Here is a 12,073-nt window from a genome sequence, read left to right as displayed (position 1 = left end):
CTCGACCCTTCTAGTCCGTGCTGAACGCGTATTCTCCCCTAGTCCCATATACCTGCACTCAGACCATAACCCTCCATTCCTTTCTTGTCCATATAACTATCCAATGTATTTTTAAATGATAAAAACGAACCTGCCTCCACCACCTCCACTGGAAGCTCATTCCACACAGCTACCACTCTCTGAGTAAAGACTCATATAAATATAAAACCTGCTGAGTTTCCTTTTGAAACAGCAGGGAAATGTACACGGGCAGAAAAAGACAAAAACTCCCCCATTTGCTATACGCCTCGCCACACATTTTAAATCTAGATTAAAGTCTACTCCAGTGCATCTGCTTACCAGGTGCTTACACTGTGGCATTAGGGGCACAATATATAAGGTACTGAATAAATGTACAACTATTTACAATCTGATATTTAAAGTTATTAAGATTAAAATCCCTTCACTTATTTATAATTAAAGTTTTAGCATGATAAAATATACACTATTCTTTCAACCATTAAGTAGAATAGACATTGCAGAAATTGTTTCATAAGGGTCATTTTCAAATTAATGTACACAGCATCCACCTTATAACCATATAACAAATACAGCACAGAAACAGGCCATCCACGCCCTTCCAGTCCGTGCCAAACACGTATTCTCCCCTAGTCCCATCTACCTGCACTCAGATCATAACCCTCCATTCCTTTCCCGTCCATATAACTATCCAATTTATTTTTAAATGATAAAATCGAACCTGCCTCCACCACCTTCACTGGAAGCTCATTCCACACAGCCACCACTTAATCAGTTCTGTACATGAACAGTTGATTGTGGCCTTTAAAAAGCAAACTAGATTGGTGTATTGTGGGCTGAGGAAAATGTTAAAGAAAATTAATAACTACCACAGATTCCAAGTAAAACAATTGTTTCAATTTTAATATTGCAATTTAATATGATGATCCTGGGATATAATCATTTTATTTTTTTTAAATCAGCTATGGGATCTGTGCAATGCCATTGAGTCTAGCGATTATTCTCCATCCAATATTGCCCTCGAGTGTGTGGTGGCTCACCACTTTAAACCACATCAATCCTCCTGTAACATTAACAGAGCAGGACATCAGCTCCTGAGCAAAAATTATGGGTTCCCAGTTACAATTTACTTGCATACCGTCAAGTTGATGCACACTGGTTTAACCTGATAATAATTCATGTTCGTTCCCGACTTTGGTCTTTTCATGGATAACGACAAGTCTTTTTTTTATATTAACTGCAGTGCAAGGATGAAGCAGGAACACTAATTTTGGAATTGAAAGTCTTGATTTTCAAAGTAACTTACAAGCAAACATTGATTCTATTGTGTTTAAGAAGGAACTGCAGATGCTGTAAAATCGAAGGTAGACAAAAAAAAACTGGAGAAACTCAGCGGGTGCAGCAGCATCTATGGAGCGAAGGAAATAGGCAACGTTTCGGGCTGAAACCCTTCTTCAGACTGATTGGGGGTGGGGGGGCGGGGAGAAGAAAGGAAAAAGGAGGAGGAGCCCGAAGGCTGGGGGATGGGAGGAGACAGTAGGAGGGCTGAGGAAGGCGAGGAGACAGCAAGGACTAACAAAATTGGGAGAATTCAATGTTCATGCCCCCAGGATGCAGACTCCCCAAGCGGTATATGAGGTGCTGTTCCTCCAATTTCCGGTGTTGCTCACTCTGGCAATGGAGGAGACCCAGGACAGAGAGGTCGGATACGGAGTGGGAGGGGGAGTTGAAGAGCTGAGCCACCGGGAGGTCAGGTTGGTTATTGCGGACCGAGCGGAGGTGTTCGGCGAAACGATCGCCCAACCTCTGCTTGGTCTCACCGATATAGATCTGCTGACATCTAGAGCAGCGGATGCAATAGATGAGGTTGGAGGAGATGCCGGTAAACCTCTGTCGCACCTAGAACGACTGCTTGGGTCCTTGAATGGAGTCGAGGGGGGGAGGTAAAGGGACAAGTGTTACATCTCTTGTGGTTGCAAGGGAAAGTGCCCGGGGAGGGGGTGGTACGGGAGGGAAGGAAAGAATTGTTGATTCTAATGTGATCTTTTAGCTTAATTTTCCCTTTTGTTTTAAATAGGGCAGTATAAAGAACTGAACCAATTTGGGTGATAAATCCTGAGAACTCTGTTTCCAAGTACAACTTCCCTATTGTTAGGCAAATGTTAGCCCAGGTTAACCGACCTCAAATCATAATTCATATCTAAACTGAATTTCATTTCATTTCATTTTAATATAGAAAGGTAATTAATGATTTAGGCCTTGTTTTAATGGCTGGATCTGGCACAACTTTTGTTTGTGTTGATGAGATCCATTGCACCAATGATCTTTGATTTGTGGCAGTTCTGTAGGGAGCAATGGAAACAGGCCCAACCCCACAGATAATCCAGTTGGCCGCTGAATGTTGCCACCAGCATAGGCAAGTTTCACTTTCTTTTTTAAATCTTGACTTTTAGATATAGTCATAGAGTAATACAGTGTGGAAACAGGCCCTTCAATAGGTGCCTGATATTCAACACACATTTTGCAAAAAAAAATAAGTTCAAACTGAAAATGTTATCTTAAATGGTTATTAACATTTAGTTATGAATGTCACTGGTCCCGTTTAAATTAATAGGGTCGGTGTTTACCTGTCAGCCGGAGGTAACATAAAACCAGCGGCTAGTTTTATGGTTCATCTACCCAGTATGATCTGGAACTGCAATCGAGAGGCAGAGTGGAAAGTCAGATCATGCAGCACCTACTCTTTTAATATGTTATCTGCTTGTGTATCCAGAGGTCTGAATGCCGCTAAAAGAATCACCGCCTATACTGGTGCACATTCTGGCACAATAATGTGTTCTAATCATGTGGTCTGGTCATTTGTCTTTGCTATGATCTCATTTCAAAATAGTATCCTCTTAGAGTCAATCAAAAGATTGTAGCAAAACATGCAAATTGGTTTTAAAGAATTTAGTTTTTAAAACTAATTTAAATTCTGATGAAAGGTCTGAATGAAAATATCAACCGTTTTCTGCAGATGCTGCCTGACCTTTTGTGTTTTGACAGTTTTTATTTCAGATTTCCAGCACCTGCAGTTTTTTTAATTTTATTTTCTATACTTCAGCTTCTGCTTATGTACAAGATGTGTAAGAAGGAACTGCAGATGCTGGTTTAAACCGAAGATAGATTACTGAAGAAGGGTCTCAACCCGAAACGTCACCCATTCCTTCTCTCCACAGATGCTGCCTGTCCCGCTGAGTTACTCCAAATGTTTGTATCTATCTTCTGCTTATGTGCAGACTGGACTCATTTGACAGCACATCACTAATGAGCAATTTTGACTCATTCTATTTCTGCCAAACAGCAAAATAGTTTATTAGGATTGTGTTCAGAAACAGGTGTTTAATTGAAGAATACCTGATTAGGATTTCACTTCCATTAATTACTCTTAACAGATATCCTGCAACACCAAAAAATGGAAAATCAGCCTTCTGTTGGCATACATCACTTTGTGAGATGCACTTGGCTGTACTACTAGTGTTCACAAAGCACCTGTCATGCCATCTGTTTGAAATAACTGTAGACACACACTAATGTTCAAGTCGTGTTTGGTTTATCAAGTCAAAAAACTAAAAACATTTTGGTCCCTCATTTCTTTCAAACTGTTAATTAGCACATCAGAATTGGAGTAATCAAATTTACAGGTAGCAAAATGATTTTTTTTTAATATCAATTAACAGATTGAACTGTAGTGAAATAATTCATCAATCCATTTCAATTGTCTACCACTGCGCCTAAATGGTCCCAAGAGTGACTTTCTCTTATAGGAGGTCAAAAGGACAGCACGGTGGCAAAACAGCAGAGACCCAGGTTCGATCCTGACTTAGGGTGCCGTCTGTATGGAGTTTGTACTTTCTCCCCCTAACCTGCGTGTTTTTTTTCCAGTTTCCTCCCAAACTCCAAAGAAGTACAGGTTTGTAGGCTCATCGGCTTGGTAACATTTTTAATTGTCCCGAGTGTGTAGGACAGTCTTAATGTGCAGGGATCGCAGGTCAGCGTGCCAAAGGGCCTGTTTCCACACTATCTCTAAGCTAAAAGAAACTGGTTTGGTGAGATCCTAATTGAAGTTGGTCATGCTCTATTCTCTGGGACTGGCAAGTTTTTTAATTTAAAACAAGGTAAATTATTTAATGAAGATTGCTCGTTTAAAAGCAGATGAAAATCACGTTTTAGCATATTTTTGACCAAATAATGTATTTGAGCTCTATCTTGACAACCTTCACAGCAATAAAATGTACATGCATTCATTCCTGCAGGTTTACAGTTCTATTCACTATTTGGCTCCTATTGCAGTTTTAACGTAATGCATTCCATAGCGAATTTCTGGCTCCTCAGTGACTATTGTTTTTTAAAGGTAAGCTCTAATGATTGTGACATTTGAGGTTTTCTTACAGGAACTGTAGTTTCCCAAAATGCAATTCAGATTGAAGATGCTGAGAGAAGAAGTAAATGTCGTAATGATTGGTTTAATCTTTGTAACTATAGATTGCGTGGTATTATCAGAACATATCCTGGAAGCAAAAAGAATAAGCAGGCACGGTTTTATAATTCTTCAAACAAAATGACTAAACTAGCAAGATGGCTTCCACGGTAAATTCATTATTCCAGCTACAATTTGGTGTGCATTGTATTAAAATATATCTTGGAAGAATTTGATTTCCTGCATTTTAACACAATGGTCAATACCTTGCACACATTTTAATTGAACTTCTATTTGGTTTCTTTATTGCATCTTCAGTATACAATATCAATACAAGTACTGAAAATAGATTCATTGAAGAGTAACTACAGTATTTCATTGTGATTAAAAACGGGTCTTTTAAAAACCGGTAACCAAATTTGTAAATTACCTAATTAGTAGAATGAATTAATTGAATAGCAAATACAAGTAGGGCTTGCTCTAAGGGGAGCAGCCTTGTTGAGGTGAAGTGCCTTGGTGAGTAAAGTGCGAGTCTTTGGCTCAAGAGTCTTCGGCGAGGAGGCTACACTTCTTCTGTTGTGTGTTTAAATATTTAAGTGTAATGGCAGGCAAGCGAGAGCAATGTTATGCTGCAGGATGTGGAAGTCAGGGCACTGCTGGTGTCACTGACCACCTGCGGGAAAAGTGTCCAGGTGCAGCTTCTCAATGACCGAGTTAGGGAACTGGAGCATCAGCTGGATGACCTGCGGTCCATCCGGGAAGACGAAAGTTTCCTGGACATGACCTACAGTCAGATCGTCACTCCAAGAGTGCAGGTGGTGCGATGGGTAGGGACGGAAAGAAAGGGAATGAAGTAGGTGCAGGAGACGTCAGTGGAAGTTCCATTTGCAAACAGGTACGGCCTGTTGGGAGCTGTCGGGCAGACGATGCTTCCAGCCTGAGCGGTGGACAGGCCGGTGGCTCCAATCCTAGCGATGAGACTCGACCGGCGAGACCGACGTCGGACAGAGCCATAGTGGTGACTCCATTGTCCGAGGTGCGGACAGGAGATTCTGTGGCGGCAGGTGAGACTCAAGGATGGTCTGTTGCTTCTCTGGAGCCAGGGTCCAAGATGTCTCCGACTGACTTCAGAACATCCTCGAGAGGGAAGGTGAGTAGCCGGAAGCGGTCGTGCATGCAGGCACAAACGACGTCAGGAAGAAGAGGAAAGAAGTTCTGCAACTTGAGTTTAGAGAGTTAGGAAAAAGGCTGAAAAGCAAGACTTCTGGGGTGATTATCTCTGGATTGCTTCCAGTACCTCATGCTGTTGAGGGCAGGAACAGGGAGATAGGGGATCTGAATGTGTGGCTGAGGAGCTGGTGCAGGGAGCAGGGATTTAGATTTATAGACCACTGGGATCTCTTCTGGGGGATGGGTGACCTGTACAAAAGGGACGGGTTGCACCTTAACTGGAGGGGGACCAACATGCTGGCAGGCAGGTTTGCTAGTGCTACACGGGTGGGTTTAAACTAAATAGAGGGGGGGAGGGATTGACAAATTGGGTGTATAAGGATGGAGTTAAAGGGGAAGAGAGTATAGGAAAAGTTACGAAAGACAGCCAAATTAATGCGACGGAATGTTCAAGAAGGGATAAGAGAGTAAGGTCAGATGAAATAGGAACCAGTGTGAATACAGAATTAAAAGTGTTATATATGAATGCGTGAAGTATAAGAAATAAAGTGGATGTGCTTGAGGCTCAGTTAGAAATTGGTAAGTATGATGTGGGAATTACAGAGACATGGCTGCAAGAGGATCAGAGCTGGGAACTGAATATTCAGGTGTATACGTCGTATCGAAAAGGCAGACTGGTAGGCAGGCTCTGTTGGTAAGGAATTAAATTCAGTCCCTTGCGAGGGGTGACATAGAATCAGAAGATGTAGAGTCATTGTGGATAGAACTGAGAAATTGTAAGGGGAAATGACCCTAACGGGAGTTATCTTCAAGCCCTCAAACAATAGCCTGGAGATAGGGTGCAAGTTGCTTCGGGAGTTAAAATTGGCATGTATCAAAGGTAATGCTATGGTGGTTATGGGAGATTTCAACATGCAGGTTGGCTGAGAAAATCAGGTTGGTGCTGGATCCCAGGAAAGGGAGTTTGTAGCGTGCCTACGAGGTGGATTCTTAGAGCAGCGTGTACTGGAGCCTACCAGGGGAGAAGGCAATTTGGGTACCTTTGGAAATGGCCGGCTTCTGTGAAAAAGGTCAAGCTTTGCTGAGGTGACAGAGTAAGTGCCTCTTGCTAAGTGGTTTCATCTATACATTGCTTGCAACTAAGCAAAGTAAGTGCCCCTTAATGTGATCTCTTATGTGTAAGAAGTGATTGACATGTCAGGATGACCATCCCATTGTATTTTCTCGCCCTTAGTGTCCCCGCCTCTGTTTAGGGGTATAGAAGTGTAAGTAATTTGTTTGGGCGTGTCGGTTGTTTCTTTCTGTTCTGTTTACGCGAGCGAGGCTGCTGAGGGCTTGAGTGAGTAGATCTGAGGCCGTCCCCGCTGAGTTGTACACGAATAAAGAAAGAGTTTGGAAACCAGGGTTTGACTCGGTCATTGACTGAACCAGACTAAGGGGGATAGTAGATCCAGAATCAACAGAACTGCAATGGTAGGTATTTCTAGCAATAATCCAGAAGATGCAGGATCATTTCATTCCAAAGAGGAAGAAAGATTCTAAGGGGAGTAAGAAACGACCGTGGCTGACAAGGGAGGTCAAGGACAGTATATATATATATATAAAAATAAATGAGAAGACGTATAATATAGCAAAGATGAGCGGGAAACCAGAGGATTGAGGAACTTTTAAAGATCAACAGAAGGTAAGTAAAAAGACAATACGGGGCGAAGGTAAGCTAGCCAAGAATATAAAGGAAGATAGTAAAAGCTTCTTTAGATATATGAAGGGGAAAAAAATTAGTTAAGACAAATGTGGGCCACTTGCAGACAGAAACAGGTGAATTTATTATGGGGAACAAGGAAATGGCAGACTAGTTGAACAGGTATTTTGATCTGTCTTCACTAAGGGAGATACAAACAATCTTCCAGATGTACTAGGGGACAGAAGACCTAGGGTGACAAAGGAAATTCACATTAGTCAGGAAATGGTGTTGGGTAGACTGATGGAACTGAAGACTGCTAAATCCCCAGGGCCTGATGGTCTGCATTCCAAGGTACTCAAGGAAATGGCTCTAGAAATTGTGGATGCATTGGTGATAATTTTCCAATGTTCTATAGATTCTGGATCAGTTCCTGTGGATTGGAGGGTAGCTAATGTTATCCCATGTTTTAAGAAGGGAGGGAGAGAGAAAGCAGGGAATTATAGACCAGTTACCCTGACATCAGTGATGGGGAAGATACTGGAGTCGATTGGTAATGCCTGTCCCACTTAGGAAACCTGAATGGAAACCTCTGGAGACTTTGCGCCCCACCCAAGGTTTCCGTGCGGTTCCCGGAGGCTGCAGGTAATGGAAGCAGGTAGGGAGACTGACAAAAACCTCCGGGAACCGCACGGAAACCTTGGGTGGGGCGCAAAGTCTCCAGAGGTTTCCGTTCAGGTTTCCTAAGCAGATGCAGTATAATGTGTATAAATGAGGTTATCCACTTTGGTGGCAACAGCAGGAAGGCAGATTATCTGAATGGTGTCGGGTTAGGAAAAGGGGAAGTACAACAAGACCTTGGTGTCCTTGTGCATCAGCCACTGAAAGTAAGCAGGCAGTGAAGAAAGCTAATGGCATGTTGGCCTTCATAACAAAAGGATTTGAGTGTAGGATCAAAGAGGTCCTTCTGAAGTTGTACAGGGCCCTGGTGAGACCACACCTGGAGTATTGTGTGCAGTTTTGGTCTATTCTTGCTATTGAGGGAGTGCAGCTTAGATTCAAGAGGTTAATTCCTGGTATGGAGGGACTGTCGTACAATGAAAGAATGGAGTGACTGGGCTTATATACACTGGAATTTAGAAGGATGAGAGGGTATCTTATAGAAACATATAAAATTATTAAGGGATTGGACACGCTAGATGCAGGAAACATGTTCCCGATGTTGGGAGAGTCCAGAACCAGGGGCCACAGCAAGGGGTAGGCCATTTAGAACTGGGATGAGGAAAAACTTTTTCACACGTAGTTGTGAATTTGTGGAGTTCTCTGCCTCTGAAGGCAGAGGAAGCCAATTCACTGGATACATTCAAAAGAGAGGTATATAGTGCTCTTGGGGCTAACAGAATCAATGGATATGGGGAGCAGGCAGGAATGGGTTAATGATTGTGGATGATCACATTGAAAAGCTGAATGGCCTATTCCTGCACCTATTCTATCTATATATTAATGACCATTACCTACAGATTATAACCCCATCAATAAAAGCAGCATGGTCTCATTAACTTTAAATGAGTATTGAAGCACATTGAGCTGAACTTTACTTAAATACCTAATTCTGTGTATTCATCCAGTCAAACATTTCACCAACACCTAACAGAACCATCTCATCTGCCTCTTTGACCAATGAACCTATGAGAAGTGCGGTGATGGATGGTATTTTTAAAAGACAGCATTCCATCATTGAACCATTTCAGAGTTTTATAGTTCATTTCATGAATACATGAATGAATTTGAGGAAACAGAAGAGCCAGGAAGGTTAAAATCAGCTTAAAAGAGGTAGTTTGTGTGGTTTTTGAAAGAACTGCTGATACAGAATCTGAAGATTGTACCACAGCAAGACATTAGTTGGTTTTAATTTTTTTTTGAATGGTCCAATACCTAACTTCGGCTCTTATTTTTCATAACAAATTGAGACAACCTGGTTGACTAAAAATGTCACACTTTTTAAGGCACAGGCAGGAGCAACTTTGTTTAAACATTATTATTTGATTCAAAATAAGGTCAAGAATTTCCTTTAGGCAATTATAAATCTCATTAAAATAATAGCCTAATTGGAAAAGCTGCATCGCCGTGATGAAGCTACAACAGAGATTGTAGTAGAGGGAGATGGACATTGCAATGTCCAGTTAATGGGGAATAGTGGAGGAAGAAGACTGACTTTGGTGCCTTCCCACACAGTGGGGAACTCTGATTCTGCTGTGTGTGTGGGGATGTTTTATGTCAAACCCTATAGTGTGTTGTTTCCTGTTGATTTTTATTGTATGGCTGTATGGAAATTCATTTCACTGTGCCATCAGGCACACGTGACAATTAAATCTATCTTGATCTTGATGCAGATTTACAACAATACCCACAAAGAGCAAATTAAATAAAGTATTTCAAGTTCAAGCGATGAATTATTCAATTGACCATTACAAAATCTATTCCATTCACAGGACCACCATATTTAGGGGATTTATTTTATGCATTATTCAAACTAGTTGCTAGGAGGAAATAATTAAGGTTAAAAATAATTATGAGACTACTGCAGCCCTAGTGCAATTACAGTATATTCATGCAGTTTCTTTGTTCATTACATATCATTGAGGTACAAATTCATGACTCATCAGTACCATTGAAAGAGAACAATGTATTTCTTCACACGCAAATCTTCCTTGCCTCACAAATCCTAAAATTAGTGGGAGGAGTGGTTGAAAGGTTTCTTTATTAGTCACCTACACCAATTGGTGTAGTGAAATGCTTGTTGCCAATGCAGCACATAAAAAAAGAATACAAACATGACAATAATAAATAAATTTAAACATAAAAAAACATCCCCCCACAATGGTTTCCATTATGAGGGAAGGCACCAAGTCCAGTCCCATCCCCCATGTCCACCCATAGTCGGGGCTATTGAGGCCTCCACAGTCACCACTATGGAGGTCTGATGTTCCAGGCCGTTCTCGCCGGGTGATGGTGCTCCAGCGTCGGGAGAATCCTCTCAGCGGCATGGGACATCTGGAACGGCCGCTTCCTCACTCGAGACTGTGGCTTCCAAAGCCAACAGGCCGCGCCGGATGGAGCTCCACAACTGGCGATCTCGCCGAGAGATCCCAGGCTCCCGATGTAAAGTTCAGCGCCGCAGCCGGCCGCTCCACAGACCAGCAGCTCCGCGATGTTTTTCATCGGTCTCGGCTCACCGGAGTTCCAGCGTGATGACCCGGGCAAGGCATCGCCCACTCCGCTCCGCGATAGCGCTCCAGTGCTGCACCGCTGCCGAAGCCGAGGTTCTGGGCGGCCCCCTCAGGAAACGCCGCTGCAGGCCCGCTGGTAGGCCGCGAGGACGGGTCGACGGTGCAGCCCGGAAAAAAGCTGCCTCTCCGACCAGGTTGGGACCCTGAAAAGTAGTTCCCCCCCCCACTTAAAAAAGACTAGAACTCCAGAACAAAAACACTTTAACTAACTAAAAATAAAAAAAGATATGGGCAGCCATAACAAACAGGACAGCGCCCCATGTGGTTGTAAAGATATTTGCATGTAGATTGACATCTATATTACTAAAACTCTGTTCTTGACCGGTTTCGGCTTTCTGTGCTGCGGTTTCCGAGAGTACGCCGCCACCTACGGCCGTCATTTTTGGCCACCTCGCTCAGAGCCCCCCTCCGCCACGTGTGTGCCGAGGATTTTTCCCGTCGATAAAAATTGACAGAGATAGTAATGTTTTTACAACATTCCCCATTCTCTCTGCTGCCCCTGCTGGAGGGAGGGGGAGTGACTATAAAACCAGGAAGTGGTGTGCCTCAATCAGTCTCTGCAAGTGGTGTGCCTCAATCAGAGCTTTGAATGACACTGACAAATGTCTACAGCACTGTGAGTACCCTTAATTTGGTTTGAAAATGAAAATATGGTTAGAGGTAAAAAAGCACTGCCTGCAAATAGTTGTTTGGGTTGAAGTAAAAGGCACTCTCTCTCCCCCCCCCCCCCTCTCCTCTCCTCTTCCTCTTCCCCCCCCTCCCTCCTCTCCCCCCCTCCCTCTCCTCTCCCCCCCTCCCTCCCCTCTCCCCCTCTCCCTCTCCCCCTCCATTAGCGTGAGTGCGGGGGGTAGTTAGTGTGTGACGCTGCATGCCGCTCCCCCCCCCCCCCCCCCCCACAACCACACGGGTTGACTAGACCAACGGGTCTGCACTTGGTCTAGTCAAGTATATAAATAAACCATTACATCACATTTCCCTTTCACACACTCTAGTTGTAAAACAAGATTTAATTCTTATAACTGTGACTGAATATCCTTATAATATTTAGAAATACTATGGGGCTAATTGGACATTTGTGTCTCTTGCCTGCAATTCACTTGAAAGTTGAAGGATTCCTTAGCCAATAAAGGAATTGCATTATTTTTTCTTCTTCTCTCGCTGAATTCAAACTTCCAGGAGCTCACATGAAAGATGTGTTATAGCCCCAGGTTTATGTCTGTGCCATTTATGGAGAAAACATAAAAACTGAGAAATTGCTGCAATTTTTTGTCAAAGTTGCTGTGACAAGGAAGAATGGCTCTTTTCATTGCAAAAAATAATGTAATCACAGCACCATCAATGCTATAGTGTATATATTAGACTTGCAAAAAGTGCATGTGATGGCCATTTCTGGAAAATAGCAAGGGAGTCTAGAACACTGATCATTTTCAGTCTTCTGCACTGAGACCTCAGCAG

This window comes from Leucoraja erinacea, chromosome 3 (genome assembly GCF_028641065.1).
Source record: "Leucoraja erinacea ecotype New England chromosome 3, Leri_hhj_1, whole genome shotgun sequence".
Classification (NCBI taxonomy): domain Eukaryota; kingdom Metazoa; phylum Chordata; class Chondrichthyes; order Rajiformes; family Rajidae; genus Leucoraja; species Leucoraja erinaceus.
Note: the sequence above shows the minus strand (reverse complement) of the source record.